This window comes from Callithrix jacchus, chromosome 1, assembly GCF_049354715.1.
Source record: "Callithrix jacchus isolate 240 chromosome 1, calJac240_pri, whole genome shotgun sequence".
Taxonomy (NCBI): Eukaryota; Metazoa; Chordata; class Mammalia; order Primates; family Cebidae; genus Callithrix; species Callithrix jacchus.
Window position 1 is genome coordinate 5,802,043 of NC_133502.1, and position 17,033 is coordinate 5,819,075.

The window sequence follows — 17,033 nt, forward strand, 5'->3', positions numbered from 1 at the left end:
ATTATGTTGAAAACAATATTTTAGAGAAAAGTACTAACTTTAAGTTTAAAATAAGAGAAAGTAAATACAACTTTAAATAGCCAATAACATTTCCTACATACATTTTTATAAAGCTAAAATGATCTTATATAGCATACATTATATAACAAAAATTAAGTTGTCAACAATGTAATATTTGTTGACAAACATATAATGTAATATCTATAGTTTCTTCACAGTTAAGCATTTTTATGAATAAACAAAACGAGATATAATGCTTAAATGTTTATAAGCATTGGAATGATAAAATGATTGATAATTTGACAAATATTAATTGGATCTTGGTGGAAATTCTTTTGAAGGAGTAGAATAAATGATACTAAAGACCTTCATTAAGTACTTCATAGTCACATAAAATTTCTGAGGAGTAATTAATAAAATGAATTTATATCACATTACTTATTGGAGAAATAATCCTCAATTTTGGAAGTAATAACATTTTCTCAATGTCTTTGTGGATTGTTACCAATCTCAACTCAGTCTAATAAAACTCAGAGAAAGAGGCTGCTTCTTTTATCTTAACACACCATGTAGCTTTAGTGATTTAGTTTGAATTTTTAGAACATAGACTAATGTTTTACCAGGATAATTTTCTCAGTAAAAAAGATGTTCTTTAAAATATAAATAGCATTTTAAAGCACTTATTTTAATATTGTAATTTTTAGGTTTCATTCTTCCCTTATTTTATATGTATGTAATGCATATATATACAAAGACATATATATATATATAATATATACATATAATCAAGCAAGCATATCTATAAAGAATCTAAATATAATACATGCATACATATTTTCAGGTAGACTGAAACTTTCTTATAGTGAAGAATAATGACTTACCTACTTTTAGTTTCTATTGATAGTTCATTGAGCAAATGAAATTTTCTGTGATTCTAAGATCCAGTTGATTGTAAACTATAGTATATATTTAATAACACTGCAGCATTAAATACGTTCACTGGATTTTAAAAAGAGGAGTTTGCTAAAATATCTGCATGTCAAATTAGGGCCATATAGTTGCCACAAATTCAGGAATGTTTGATAATTATGGTCTTCTAACATCATAGTTGTTCAATAAATAACTTGATATCTGTAACACAATAATAGAATTTCCTTTTCTAATTTTATCCCTAGTTATTTGTGTGACTATTAGCAAATTTTATATATATATGTTGGGTTAAATTCTTCAGTTTCTTTCAGGGACTGCTGTCTCTTACGTTGGTGTCTTATTGCTACAAAGAATCTCTTTTGTTAATCTTCAGGTCTCTGTTTTAATGTGAATGCTAGTCAACTGTGCCAGAAATCCAAAGATAGGGAAGTATAATGAGGCATATCCAAACACTCATTCCCATTGTGATCTGAACTAGTGTTTCAGGTTTACTTTAGAATCTCCTTGTTCAAGAAGAAGGGTCCATTCAGTTGACTGAGGGACTTAGAATTTTATTTTTGGTTTACAGTAGAAGGGGTGAGGGAGCTCTCTGAGTTCTCTTTTATAAGGGCTCTGCAATTACAACCTAATCACCGCCGAAAGGCCCCACCTTCTAATACCATACCTTGAGGGTTACAACTTCAACATGAATTTTTGGTTGGGGTTGAGGGCACAAACATTCAGACCATAGTAGCTTGGGACAAAACAAAGGAAATGTAAATGTTTTCCAGGACTGTAACACAGCAATGCTACAGAGGACAAGTCTTAGACTGGTTAACGGTTTTCCCAATTGTTTCATTCACATTTGATACCCGCTGAGCATTGTAGCATAGGAAGTTCATGTTACAAAGTGGCCCGGCATTTAAAATTTCATGTATCTAAGTCATCAGATGATAAATCCTCTGAAAATATTCACTACATCAGTGTATAGATATTTCAACTATGAGATTGAATAATGAAGACTAATACTGAAGTTTTCACAGCAAACTCCTTCCCTTGCTCCCTTTTTGAACAAAAAAAGTTATTAGAATAAAATTCATGTGAGCATGATCAAGAACAATCCAAAGATTTTACCTCTCAGTCAATATTAGCTTTTATTGTTACAAATAATATCAATGAATAAACAGAAAAATGAGATAAAACAGACAAAGGGAGATGAACTAATGCTCCAGGAAGGGATGATTGTTGCAATAATGAAAGTGAGAACATGCTACAATCACACAATTTACTGTAAAAAGATATAAAAATGGGAAGGGAGAAAAATATATATATAAATATTAGAAAAATACATTTCTTGGTATATTGATAGGAAGACAACAAAATATCTTATTGCAATAGGATCAATACATTGACAGCAATAGTTATTTTGAAAACAGAAGAAGGTAAATTACAAAGAACTGAATAATAAATATTTTTATTTTTATTTTATAGAGGCATAATAAATGCAAATAGTAATACTATATTGGTCAATCAAAGAAATAATAGAAGTAGAATTGAAAATTAAATAGGTCAAAATAGTCATTGAAGGAAGTTGAAAATAAATGTGATATTCTAGAAGAGTAAAGTACTGTTTAAAACTGGCAAATGTTCACAAGATAGTTTAAGAAGAATAGAAATAATATTAATTGAAGTAAATAATACACATATATTAATAAATATCTAAAAATCAAGCAAACTGCATAATTTTTATTGATTGGTACAATACATATTATAAAATCTTAATTCTCAGACTGGAAGAAATAGTCTAAGTATAATTGAATACAATTTTTCTTAATTAACATGTGTTGATATATATGGAGAAGAAAATAGTTTTCTTTGCATCTAGTGCTTTTTTATTTTTTTTGACAGTAAAATGCTATTTTATTGAATTTTATATATGTATTTATATATATATAATATATAAAAAATAATAAAGAAAAAAATAAGTAATGACATTTGAGAATTATATTAATGTATTTTTTGGAATAAAGAAAAGCCAATTCATCTAGTTTAACACATAAGGTATAACATCTAAATAAATCCAGGGAAAAAAAACATTTAAATATTTTTTTTGTATTTTATTTTTAGTATTTTATTTATATTGACCCATATTTTCTTTTTTTGCCAGGAAATAAAATCAAGCTAGACTCATTTATATTAAATGTAAGACAGCAATGTGATACCTTTTTAATACTGAAAGAATACTAAAGTAAGGATGTTATACTCACATGAATAGTCACTCATGTAGAGAATCAAACAGAAGGCATTTTCAAATAAACAGAAAGTCAGATATTGTACTGCTCTTGATCACTTTCATTTCTTCTTCCAGCCACACACACACAGTGTTAAGTAAGTTGCAGTCGATAGAGAAATACATCCAAACAAACGATAAAGTGAAACCATATGATAAAGTACACTTTAAATCACTTGTCTTAGGAAAGAAGATATAGATCGTCTAACATTTAATAAACATATTTATCTAACACTTCAAATTGCACTGAAAGGTATTTGGAAATTGCAAAAATTTAAAGATATCCTTATTGAGGAAAAAATAAAAAGATACTGCTCTTATTTGACAAAAACAGTTAATCTTTAATGTATGTTTTACACACATAACCATGGTAAAATTAAAAGTGTTATGTATAATGATCACTTCGGAGGAAATAAAAGTGGAGCAATATAGTCTCAACAATAAAAGGAACACAAAAGAAATTTCTTCTTAGAGCTGAATGAAAGGCCAAGAGAAAAAAGAACACGGTAAGAACAAAAAAATCATGTGTTCTGAAACTTATTAATTTTTAAAATATATATAGTAGTGTAAAGCTGATCTAATCACATTTTTTATAGAATAAGTAAATTTAAAACCAAATGTGTTAATATTTTAATGAGGAAAATGAATAAACATATGTCAGGCATTCCAAATAAAAGTTAACATGTGCAACAAGAGATGTGTATATGAATATTCATGGTAGCCTTGTTTATAACATTAGAAAGAAAAAAAGACGTCATCCAAACTTCCATTTAAAAAAGAATGACTATATTTAGTATGGTGCAATTAAGCAAGAAAATACTATATATATGTATGTATGTACGTTATATAGATATATATATATAACGTACATACATACATATATATTCTAAAGAGTAAAGGTGGCTGAGCGCAATGGCTCACGTCTGTAATCCCAGCATTTTGGGAGGCTGAGGTGGGCAGATTGCTTGAGGTCAGGAGTTCAAGACCAGACTGGCCTATATGGGAAACCCTCTCTCTACTAAAAATACAAAAATTAGCCGAGCATGGTGGCATGTGCCTGTAATTACAGCAACTCAGGGGGCTGAGCCAATAGAATCACTTGAACCTGGGAGGTTGCAGTGAGCTGAGATCACATCATTGGACTCCATCCTGGACAATGGAGCGAGACTTTGTCTCACAAAAAAAGAAAGCAAAGGTAAAGAAATTACAGGTTCAGGGACCAAGATTGATGATTGTCAGAAATAAATTTGTAGTAAAGAAGAGAAAAATATAGAAATCATAATAACATGAGTTTTGTTTTATTAACTCATGTAACTTAAGAATATGTGAAACATAAGAATGACTTCTTGGGTCGGGCATGGTGGCTCAAGTCTGTAATCCCAGCACTTTGGGAGGCCGAGGCAGGTGGATCACGAGGTCAAGAGATCGAGACCATCCTGGTCAACATGGTGAAACCCCGTCTCTACTAAAGATACAAAAAAAATTAGCTGGGCATGGTGGTGCATGCCTGTAATCCCAGCTACTCAGGAGGCTGAGGCAGGAGAATTGCCTGAACCCAGGAGGTGGAGGTTGCAGTGAGCCAAGATCGCGCCATTGCACTCCAGCCTGGGTAACAAGAGTAAAACTCCATCTAGGAAAAAAGAAAAAGAAAAAGAAAAAAAAGAATGACTTCTTAGTGGAATACACATTGTCTTATTCCGTTCTCATGGTGATATAGAGACATACCCAAGACTGTGTAATTTAGAAAGGAAAGAGGTTTAATTGACTCACAGTTCCACATGTCTGGGGAGGAATCAGGAAATTTACAATGATGGTAGATGGGGAAGCAAACAAATCCTTCTTCACATAGTGGAAGGAGAGAAAAGTGCCAAGCAAAGGGGAAAAGCCCCTTATAAAACAATCAGATCTTGTGAGCACTCACTCACTATCTCACAAGAATAGCAGCATAGAAGTAAATACCCCCATGATTCAATTATGTCCCACACAGTCCCTCCCAAAACACATAAACATTATGGGAACTACAACTCAAAAGGAGATTTGGGTAGGGACACAGCTAAACCATACTATTCAGACCCTGGCCCCTCTCAAATCTCATGTCCTCACATTTTAAAACAAAATGATGCTTTTGCAACATGCCCCAAAATCTTAGCTCATTCTAGCTTTAACCCAGAAATCCAAGTCCAAAGTCTGATCTCAGCTAAGGCATGTCCCTTCTGCCCATCAGACTGTAAAATCAAAAACAACTTAGTTACTTCCAACATACAATGGAGTTACAGGCATTGCATAAACACACCCATTCCAAATGGTAGAAATGGCCAAAACAAAGGGACTATAGGCCCCATGCAAGCCCAAACTCCAGTAAGACAATCATTAAGTCTTAATGTTCCAAAATGATTTCCTTTGACTTTATGTCTCACATCCAGGTCACACTGCTGCAAGAATAAGCTCCCAAAGCCTTGGGCAGCTCCACACCTATGGCTTTGCAGGGTATAGGCCCCCTCTCAGTTGCTTTCACGGGCTTGCATTGTCTGTAGGTTTTCCAGGTGCATGGTGCAAGCTGTCAGTAGACCTACCACTCTGTGGTCTGGAGGACATTGGCCCTCTTCTCATAGCTCCACTCGGCAGTGCCTCAGTAGGGACTCTGTGTAAGAGCTCCAACCTCACATTTCCCTTCCATACTGCCCTAGTAGAGGTTCTCCATGATCACTCCATTCCTGCAGCAAACGTCTGCCTGAGCATTTAGGCATTTTCATACACACTCTGAAATCTAGGCACCCACAGACCCCAAACCACATGCAAGCTGCCAAGACTTGACCTTTCACCCTCTGAAGAAATGGCCAGAGCTGTACATTGGTCCCTTCTGGCCACACTGGAAAGCAGGGCACTGAGTCCTGTGACTACACAAAGCAAGAAGACCCTGGGCCCAGCCCACAAAAGCATTTTTCCATCATAGGCCTCCAGACCTTTGATGGGAGGCACTGCCAGGAAGACCTCTGACATGCCCTAAGGACATTTTTCCTTTGTCTTGCTGATTAATATTTGGCAGCTCATTACTTATGCAAATTTCTGCAGCCAGCTTGAATTTTTGCTCAGAGATTTCTGCTAGGTTTTTCTTATCTATCCCATTGTCAGGCTGCAAATTTTCCACACTTAAAAGTCTCTGCTCTGCTTGCCTTTTAAACATAAAATTCCAATTCCAAACCATATCCCTGTGAATGCATAAAACTGAAGGCTTTTAAGAGCACCCAAGTGAGATCTTGAATGCTTTGCTGCTTAGAAACTTCTTCCTCCACATACCCTGAATTAAGTTCCACAGATCTCTAGTGGAGGGTCAAAATGTCACCAGTCTGTTTGCTAAATCATAGCAAGAGCAACCTTTCCTCCAGTTCCCAACAAGTTCCTCATCTCCATCTGTGACTACCACAGCTTTAACTTCATTGTCCATATCATGATCAGTATTTTGGTCAAAGCCTTTGAACAAATCTCTAGGAAGTTTCAAACTTTCCCATATCTTCCTGTCTTGTTCTGAGCCCCCTAAACTGTTCCAACCTCTCTCTGTTACCTAGTTTCACATGGAGATTATGGAAACTACAATTCAAGATGAAATTTGGGTGCAGAAACAGCCAAATACATTTGCAAAATAATATTAAAAATGGAGAAAAAAGCTAAAAGCAAACCCATGGTAACATCCCTGTGGAATGAGAGAGGTAGATACTTGTATAACAGTACTCCACAAGGAATTTCACTTTTTTAGGTGCATATATATTTATTAAAATATATTTTGTTTAATTACATCTAGCATCAACAAGCACATTTTGATCTATTCATAATGCAAAATTGTTTTATTTCTTGTCACACTTTAAATTTATTTTTAGTAAATATCTCTTCTTTCTACACTTCTACTCCAGAGTAGTTTTTCCAGGGTAAGTTCCATTAATTTTCCATTTACTCTTAGACAGTATACATCACTGAAGAATTTTTATATTGTAGCACAGTCTCAGTATAAAAATTAAAACCTCTAAGCTTCATACTTCAGTCTTTACTTCCAGATCAGTCTTTTCCTTTTGCTAAGATTGATTAGTGGTAACCACCTTTTATCTGGGCAAAGTTTTTGGTTGGTATGGTTATTCTCTTCTAGTTTTACTCAATCTTGATTTCCTATGTGAAACAATTTTTCCCTCCAGAGTGGAAAGAAGTGGGCTTTAGGGGACTGGACACTTATTAAATGGATGAGTCTTCATTGTTTCCAGGTCTCAAAGACTGTTGAAATTCCTGCTTCCTTTCCTTTACTGGGAAATGTGTGTGTGTGTGTGTGTGTGTGTGTGTGTGTGTGTGTGTGTGTCTATTTTTTGCTTTTCTCTTTTCACTTTTTTTTTTTTTGAGAGACTGATTTCACTGAGACTTGTCTGCACTGTACCATAGCATAGGCAAATCATGTTTTCCTTTATAACATTCCCCAAGCTCTGTGTCTACCTTATGAGAACTCTTATTTCGGAAATCACCTTACTGCCAACACGGATACTTTAATACGAGATTCTTTTTAAATGACCCTAAGTAAACATTTCTATCACAAGTTTCACATGTGTTTTGGGGATTTACTTAGATCAAGCTGGAAAAGACTGCATGCTTTTAATCTCTCCTCCTTCCTACAGCTGAAGCACATGGGCAATTTTTTTCTTGCCCAGTGTTTTTTCAAGTTTGAATTCAAAACTAGCCCATGTTCTCCACAAATACAAGTATCGTATATGAAGCATTCTCTGCAGTTATTTGAGGGACCCCTCACTGTCAAGCACAACTTTCCCATCGTGAAGGAGGAATTAGGATTATGGAAGAGATGTCTCCTAAGAAATATTCCTGAATTTTATCCTCTGCCCTCTGCCTTACTTTTTATGTTCTTTATCTACCCGAGAATACTAAGATTGTGAAATTTGTTTTTATTAATTTTAGTTATAAATTCTACATATGTGGATAATTTTTATATTCACTTTGGTATCTGATATCAATCATATTCATGCTGCATTCAAAAGTGAAGCAAAAAGGGTACCATATAAAAATTCCATTGCATTTCATGTATGCTGATATTTGTTTTTGTTCTTATTGTAACAATTAATTGCCTAAAAATAAGAAGTTTATTATTTTATAGTTCGTATAGGTCAAAGTCTAACCTGAGTGTCACTGGAGTAAAACCAAGAGCAAGGCTATATTCCTTCCTTGGAGCTATTGGGGAAATACATTTTCTTGCTCATTCAGGTCATTGAAAAAATTCAATTCTCTCTGATTACAGAACTGAATTCCTAGGATGTAAGCTGAGCTCCCTGCTGTTAAAAAAAATAAAATAAAAATAAAAAGTAAGTTTAAATTCACTGAGTTTATTTTAGCCAAGAATGATTCATAAATTGGTCAGCACTCAGAACTAGGAATGGTACAGAGAGCCCCACTCAGCAATGTGGATGAGCAGTGTGTATAAAGAAAAGATTAAAAAGTCACCTCAAGTTGTAGGTTGATTGGTTACAACTTGACATTTCCTTTACTGGGCAGGTTGTAAGCAGTTGGAGGTTTGTGATTGGCTGAAGCTGAAGCTTGGCTCCTATGACTGGCTGAGATTCTTGCTATAAGAGGTATTCAAGTTAGATTGCAGTTTATTTACATACTGAGGTTGCAGTTCTCTAGTAGAAACTCTAAGTAAGGAGGCAGCCTCAGGCCAACATTAGTTTCAATTCATACTTGTCTGGTTGTAGAAGTATGTTTCCTGTAAGGTGTAACTTGAGGTCATTCCCAGGCTTTGGAGCCTGCCTGTGTTCTTTGGCTCCTGACTCCTGACTCCAGTGTTTTGTCTTCAAAACCAGCAAGGATGAGATAAGTCCCTCACACGCTTTGAATTTCTCTTTTGTTGTGCTCTGTTAAATCTGTCAGATGCAATTTTCTGCCTTTGTCTTCTACTCTTAAGGGAACAGGGATTAGACTGGGCCCTCCCTGATAATCCCCTGTAATCTTCCTATTTAAAGATTAGCTGATTAGCAAATGTAATTTCTTATAGAACTTTAATTCCCTATTTTACATAAGATGTTAAAATAGCTGGTGCAGTGGCTTATGCCTGTAATCATAGCACTTTGGAAGGCCAAGGCTGGCAGATCATGAAGTCAAAAGTTGGAGACCAGCCTGGCCAACATAGTGAAACCCCGTCTCTACTAAAAATACAAAAACTAGCTGGGCGTGGGGCACAGGCCTGTAATCCCATCTACTCTGGAGGCTGAGGCAGGAGAATTGCTTGAACCTGGGAGGCAGACCTTGTGGTGAGCTGAGATCACACCTGGGCAACAAAGGGAGATTCCATATCAAAAAAAAAAAAAAAAAAAAAAAATGCAAGACAAAACCAAAAAAAAAAAAAAAATACCCAAGATGTTAAAATATTCACAGGGATTAGGATGTGCACATCTATCGTGGGACATTAACCTTCCTTGGAGGTGTAAGGAATATTTAATAAATAAAGAATTTCTTTAAGAATACTAAAAACATGTCAGGTAAAAACAAACATAAATCAAAGTTATTAAGAATGTCCACCAAACAATAATTAAAGTAAAAATGCATTTAGTAGAATAAGAAGGTAATTTTTACATAAGTTTAAAAAAAGTTCACAATAGAGCTTTGAAGTTTAAAGCAATTAATACCTTACCATCTCAAAAATCATACTTTTTTTCAAACTGCAAGGAAATTTGACCAAGAATAACAATTTTGTTAGATAATTTTTGAAACATTTTAACCTATCAGATAAAACAAGCAAAAAAAAAAAAAACCCTAAAAATCTGAGGACACTGAGAATTTTTAAAATACAATATTTGTCTAAAGAAGATCTAGCACAAGCTTGTCCAACTCACCACCCACGGTCTGCATGCAGCCCATAGTGGCTTTGAATGAGGCCCAACACAAATTCATAAACTTTCTGAAAACATCATGAGATTTTTTTTTAGCTCATCAGCTATCAAAAGTGTTGTGTATTTTATGTGTGGTTCAAGACAATTTTAATTCCAATGTGGCCCAGGGACGCCAAAAGATTAGACACTCCTGATCTAGCTGAAATATATCAGACAATGCTGCTGAAAAGACTTTTTGGGGGAAGGGGGCTCCATGGTTTATTTGAATTCAAATTAAATAAATATATTGTGAAAGTATAAATTTTCATGATGGGACATTAAAACTTGGCTTTAAAAATCAATTTTTGAAACAATTTGTGGCTATCTGATATCACAAAATGAAACGGTAAAACGTAAACTTTAAGAAGTGGTTGTGGGTCCACGCTTCCGGTGCTCAAATGGTGGTTCTAATATTTGCCACTTCTGTAATCTTTGTAAAGCCATTTAATTTCCCTTATCTGAATTTCCTTATATATAAAACCATCCTTGTGAAGATTAGACTAGTTAATGTATGTGAACCTTCTGAAGGGTTCTCTGCTTTTGTAAAGTCCTCAGTAAGTTCAGTAATCATGTTTACGTGGCAAGAGAACATGGATGCCATTAGAAATTGAAGACACACTTTTTACTCAAATTATAAGATATATGAGTCCCAGATACCTCTTTTTATTTCTGAAGCATATTATAATTATGGAATATGTCAATCTTGGTTTATTAGAAATACTATGCAATATTTTTCACTGTATTCTAAATCGAGAGAGTGAGACTCCGTATGATGCAAGAATAACAAAACAAACATCTTTTCTTCTACTTATTCATTAAACCCATTCTGAGAGGCGAATTCTTCCCTTCTGTTGTATGAAATTAAAGGAATTTCCTGTGACTTCAGCAGTTACTCAACAAAATGACAGCATAACCGTGTTTCTCCAGTTACTTTCAGTCTCATAAAAGATTTATGTAATCAAAAACTTAATTATCCTGTGTGACAGTGAAACTTCAAGTTTTATTTAGAGATTCCTCATTTCACTAACCTGGCCTTATATGAGGCTGGAGTACCAATTTGGAAATGGACATTTGGTAGACTTTTTCATCCTCCACATTGCTTTTCTACTTTTCTCCCTTGCTTATTAATCATGCACTATGATCTTCCAGGGAAACAGCTCGGAGGAGGTTAGGAAATATGTTTAAAGGGCAAAAACACTTTCACTTGCTTGGTTGCATAGCGATTTGATTTTGGATCTCTTGGAGCCTGGATTCTGGTCAAAGATTACTCTATAGTCGGTACATTTTAAGTTTCTTAACTCCAAGACATGCCAGCTCAAAGAATATCTAAATTTAGTTTTCTGGATTGAGGCAATGCATTCACTCAGGCTGACTGCTTATGAATTTCTCAGAGCCTGGACTTCCAGATGTCCATCCTGTCGTTGGCATTACATAATTCCTCCAGATAGTACTTCAAAGGAGTGTTTTAAATTATATCAGCTTGGCTGCCTTTTTGCATAGCGCATATCTGGTACAATCCAAATTTACATATGTGTAGCTGGCTCCCAGTGAAGGATTTTCTCTCTCCTGTTTTGACATCTCAGGTAGATAGCAAAACCTCAAGTTAATCGTATGTGAAATAGACAGTATCCACTGTACCCCAATTCACAAATGGATATGTCAGCATAACGATATATTTTTACCCACTCCCTCCACTAAAAAATGGGAAGAAAAATGATAGGAAATTTCTCACTTTTTTTTCCCAAATGTATTTTATTCCCAGTCTTTCACTTAAAAATAAACAAAAACAAATTTACCTTTTCTTTTTTAATGTTCTAAAGAAAACCTAGTGCCTCAGTTTAGAATATGGAACACTTGACACTTATCTTTCTTCCTCAATCTTTTGAAGTCTGGTTAACATCATTATTTTAGATTCTAAATTGCTTTTCCTATTTCCTTCTGCTCTTCCTTGTCTTCCCATCCCTCCTTCCCTCTGTCTTTTTTCTTCTTCTTTCCTTCCTTCCCTTTCTTTCTTTCTTTCTTCTCTTTCTTTCATCTCTCCCTTTCTTTCTTTCTTTTTCTTTCCCTTCCTTCCTTCCTTCCTTCCTTCTTTTCTTTCTTCTTTCTTTCTTTCTTATTCTTTCTTTTTCTTTCCCTTCCTTCCTTCCTTCCTTCCTTCCTTCCTTCCTTCCTTCCTTCCTTTCTTTCTTTCTTTCTTTCTTCTTTCTTTCTTTTTCTTTCTTTCTTTCCTTTTCTTTTGAGACACAGTCTTGCTCTGTCACCTAGGCTGGAGTGTAGTGGTGCAATCACAGGCCACTACAGCCTTGATACAAGTGATCCTCTCACCTCTGCCTCCTAGGGTAGCTGCCACCACAAGTGCATGCCACCATGCCTGCGTAAATGTTTTATTTCTTTTTTTAAAGATGGGGTTTCATTATATTGCCCAGGCTGGTCTCCATGTCCTGGGCTCAAGTAATCTATCTGCCTAGGAATTACAGGCATGCTGGAAAGGTGCTGGAATTACAGGCATGAGCTACCACAACTGAGCAACTCTAATTCATAATGTAAACCACTGTTTGTCTTGTTAAGAATTATTTGTGTAACTCCTTGTCTGATTTTTTAGAAAGTACTTGCTATATAGGAGTCACTTTAAAAAATGCTAATTATTAACCATATAGATAGAAATTAATCAGATACTTAAAATAATTTAGTAGTGTATTAGCAGAAGCTTTACAAAGCCAATATATTTTTCATATAACTTTTTTCATAGAAATACAAGTAATAATTATATTTAAGGATTATATTAATGTGGTCTATCAAAAAACACAAACATTAGAAAATTTAAAATGTGATTAATTTGATAAAATATAACATATTTTTAAAAATCCATGGAAATTGAAAAAGAAACATAAAAATATATCAATATTTAATTAAAATAGGAAACTCTAAGGTGATTATGTTGAAACATGAAAGAGAATGGTCAGAAGATATATAATCATAAAATATACATTCTGTGGAAATCCATTGGAATGCCCATAGAAGTAATACATTTACAATTGTGATATTTGACGCCAAAATACAGAGCTTTACAACATAGTTAAAATAAAGAGGACACTTTTAAGATATTTTTATTACTGAATTACAAAAGTAGAATACTTCAGAAACAACCAAAGGAAAATGTATTTGATAGAGGTAATTGATGATACCAAAATTTACTAAGGATTATATTAATTTAATAATGGAAGAGAGACATTATTCCTGAGAGGAAATTTTGAAAATTCCAGAAACAATATGTATGTAAATTATGTCATGGTTAAAAGTTTTAAGATAAATCCTTGTTGTAGTTTTTGAAACTTAAACTCCTGCATATTACACTCATACATACCATGTAAAAAATAGTAATCAAGAAATATATTTGAAAAAAACAAGGAGGTTTTTACCAGTTGCAACTATAGTAATTAAAACACTGCTTACACCCAATAGGGATATATAGTCTCAACAGTAAATCAGAAAAGATAAAATAACCTGAAATAAATGTGAAAATTGGTTATTTATAAAACAAACAAAGAAACAAAAAACAGAAACTAAAAAAGCTCTTAAACCTGGCAAAATTATTTTTCACTCTTTGGCTTAAGGCTGAATATAAGATATTCTTTATAAACTGCTCGGACATTTGGCATTGCCCATGGTTTCGAATTTGCTGATGTGCCAAAACAAATATAGTTATTTTAGATGCTACAATATTAAGAAACAATATTTTAATTTTTATATGTATGCTCTTTGTCAAAATTGTATTAATTTTTTTGATATTATCTTCAATGTTTAAAGTATAATAACTTCTCTTTTGCAATAGAGATAAATTTAACATTCTAAAATTGAAACATTTGTTCAATTTACCATCAAAAGGGATGAGGTTTTACAAAGTAGGATGGAAGAATTTTTGTGATGGGCTTACCTGTTTCTTCAGCGGAATATGACTGCGGACAGTTTCTCAAGTTTATAGAATTAGAGTGAACTTCGTATGAAAGAGGAAATGTATTCCAAAATTTTAATCTTGCTGTACATTAACATTAAATGTTGAATTTCCCAATACATACTCAAACCAAATTGCAGTGGACTGAATGTACCCCTGTCTTCCCAAATTCATATGCTGAAACCTTAATCCCAGTATGACAGTATTCAGAGATGAGGTTCTTAGGAGGGGATCAGGTCATGAGGGTAGAGTCTTCATGAATTGAATTATGCCCTTATAAAAGGAAACCAGAGAGAAACTGGCTCTTTTCTGCCATTGGAGGACACAGGGGGAAGTTCTATAAACCAGAACCGGGTCCTTACGAAGAACCTCGACCTGCTGGCACCCTAACTCTAATGTCCAGAAACGTGAGAAAAAATATTTGTTGTTTAAGCCACTCAATTTCTAGTATGCTGTTATAATAGCCTGAGCTTACTAAGAAAAAATGGAAGGCTAATATAGAAGAGACATTTTTCAAAGCTTGAAACATTCGTCATTTCTTTGACTTCTTGGTAATTATTTTCTAATTAGATTTTATGGACTTTGCTTTTATTATAATAGAGCAGTTTTCCCTTAAGGCCTATGTGGATAATATATGATTTAAATATAGAAGTATATAAGCACAGGCAAAATCTTGGTACAGCAAAACTGTAGGAATGAAAATTAAGTATTGGAGACTGAACTTTTTTCTTCTTTCAGTTTATAGTTCAATATAAAATACTGGACAGGCTACTTTACCAATAGTCAGATACTCTATTTTTAAAATAACCTTTAATGATAATTTTCTTTTAAACAATTTTTGAAAATCTAAATATCTCAAATAATGCATGTTTAAGCTCTTTCTCGTGCCTCCTGAGCTCCATTAGCAAAACTATACTCCAAATATAGAGAAAAGTTAAACATTTGGACACACGCTGAGTTCATTACCTAGGTCACATGAAAGAGCAGGACTAGGCTAGAAGGCTTGGCAAAAATTGTGTAAAACATACTTTTAAATTTATTCTTGGGCTTAGAGATGAGCCTAAACTTGCTGTTGATTTCATTTATTTATTTATTTACTACACATTTCTATATTCGTTAGAGAGCATGTATCAAAAAACAAATTAGTCCCTTAGAAGCAGTGGCTTAAAATAATAAAAATCACCATTCTCTTTTATTCAAAGCAGTATTAACTTTTATATAAGTCAGTTCAAAAGTCAGAAACTTATGTGAATTCTGTTGCTTCTTAATACCATTTGCTATTACCTTTTTTATTTTTCTATGTACTTAATATCATACTTCAATATCAACATATGCTATGTGTCAAGATAAAAATATTATATATGATCCTCAAACTGTTAAGTATGAATTATCAATTTTAAATATTTCTTCTTTGAAGATATTAAGGCTCAAATAAATCAAAAAAGGTTTCATAATGGAACGCCTAGGATAAACTTGTGTGTTTCCACCCCAAAATATATCTGCATGCTGTTATGTATAATTTTCTTCTTCAAAATGCTGATGTGCACGTTATTTAACTAGAAATATATTAGCAATGGTTACTTAATCTACCTGCTTAGGTATTGCTATTTTAAAAAGTCAGTGTTTTTAATATTTGAGACTTTACAAAACCATTCTTTTTTATTGAAAATTATGACAAATTTGAAATACAGCATATACAATTAAACAGTTTGACACTAACAGGTGAGATAATCAGATATAATAATCGTGTAATTTCTATGTGATACACACATAAAAACGGTCTTCACCTGATTTATAAATTAAGTGTAGTTTGGAAAATTTCTGCTACATTCCTTGCTGCCCATTACTTGTTTACTCTGCTTTATATCTCTCCTGGTTTCATTTTTTAAACTTATTATTAGTATACTTTAGGTTCTGGGCTACACATGCAGATCATGCAGGATTGTTACTTGCCATGGTTGCTTGCTGCATCCATCACCCCGTCACCTACATTAGGTATTTCTCCTAATGCTATCCCTCCCCAATTCTCCCACCCCCTGCTATCCCTCCCCTAACTCCCCCACCACCTAACAGGCCCCAGTGTGTGATGTTCTCCTTCCTGTGTCTATGTGTTCTCATTGTTCCATGCTCACTTATGAGTGAGAACACACAGTGTTTGGTTTTCTGTTCTTGTGTCAGTTTGCTGAGAACAATGGTTTCCAGTTTCACCCATGTCTCTGCAAAGAACATGAACTCATCCTTTTTTATGGCTGCATAGTAGTCCATGATGTATATGTGCCACATTTTCCCGGTCCAGTCTATCATTGATGACATTTGGGTTGGTTCCAAGTCTTTGCTATTATAAACAGTGCCTCAATGAACATACATGTGCATGTGTCTTTATAACAGAATGATTTATAATCCTTTGGGTATATACCCAGTAATGGGATTGATGGGTCAAATGGAATTTCTATTTCTAGATCCTTGAGCAATTGCCACACTGTCTTCCACAATGGTTGAACTAATTTACACTCCCACCAACAGTGTAAAAGTGTTCCTATTTCTCCACATCCTCTACAGTATGTTGTCTCCAGATTTTTTAATGATCGCCATTCTAACTGACATGAGATGGTATCTCAATATGGTTTTGATTTGCATTTCTTTAATGACCAGGGATGATGAGCATTTTTTTCATATGTGTCTCTCCTGGTTTCTCCACTGGTCTTGAATCAAAGTCAATTGTTTTCAATGTTTCAGTTTTCTTTGTATCTCCATTGAGACTTTATCGTACAGGGCCTTTACAATGTTATTTTCATAAGTTTAGCTATATATTTTGTTATTTCTATTACCTCATATATACAAATGCTAATTCTTCTTTACTGAATTATCTTCACATTTGCTGTTTATTTCAGAGCTTCTCTTATGGAAGAAATTTGCCTCCCATGTTTTTGTAAGAAATACATCTGTAATCCCAGCACTTTGGGAGGCCGAG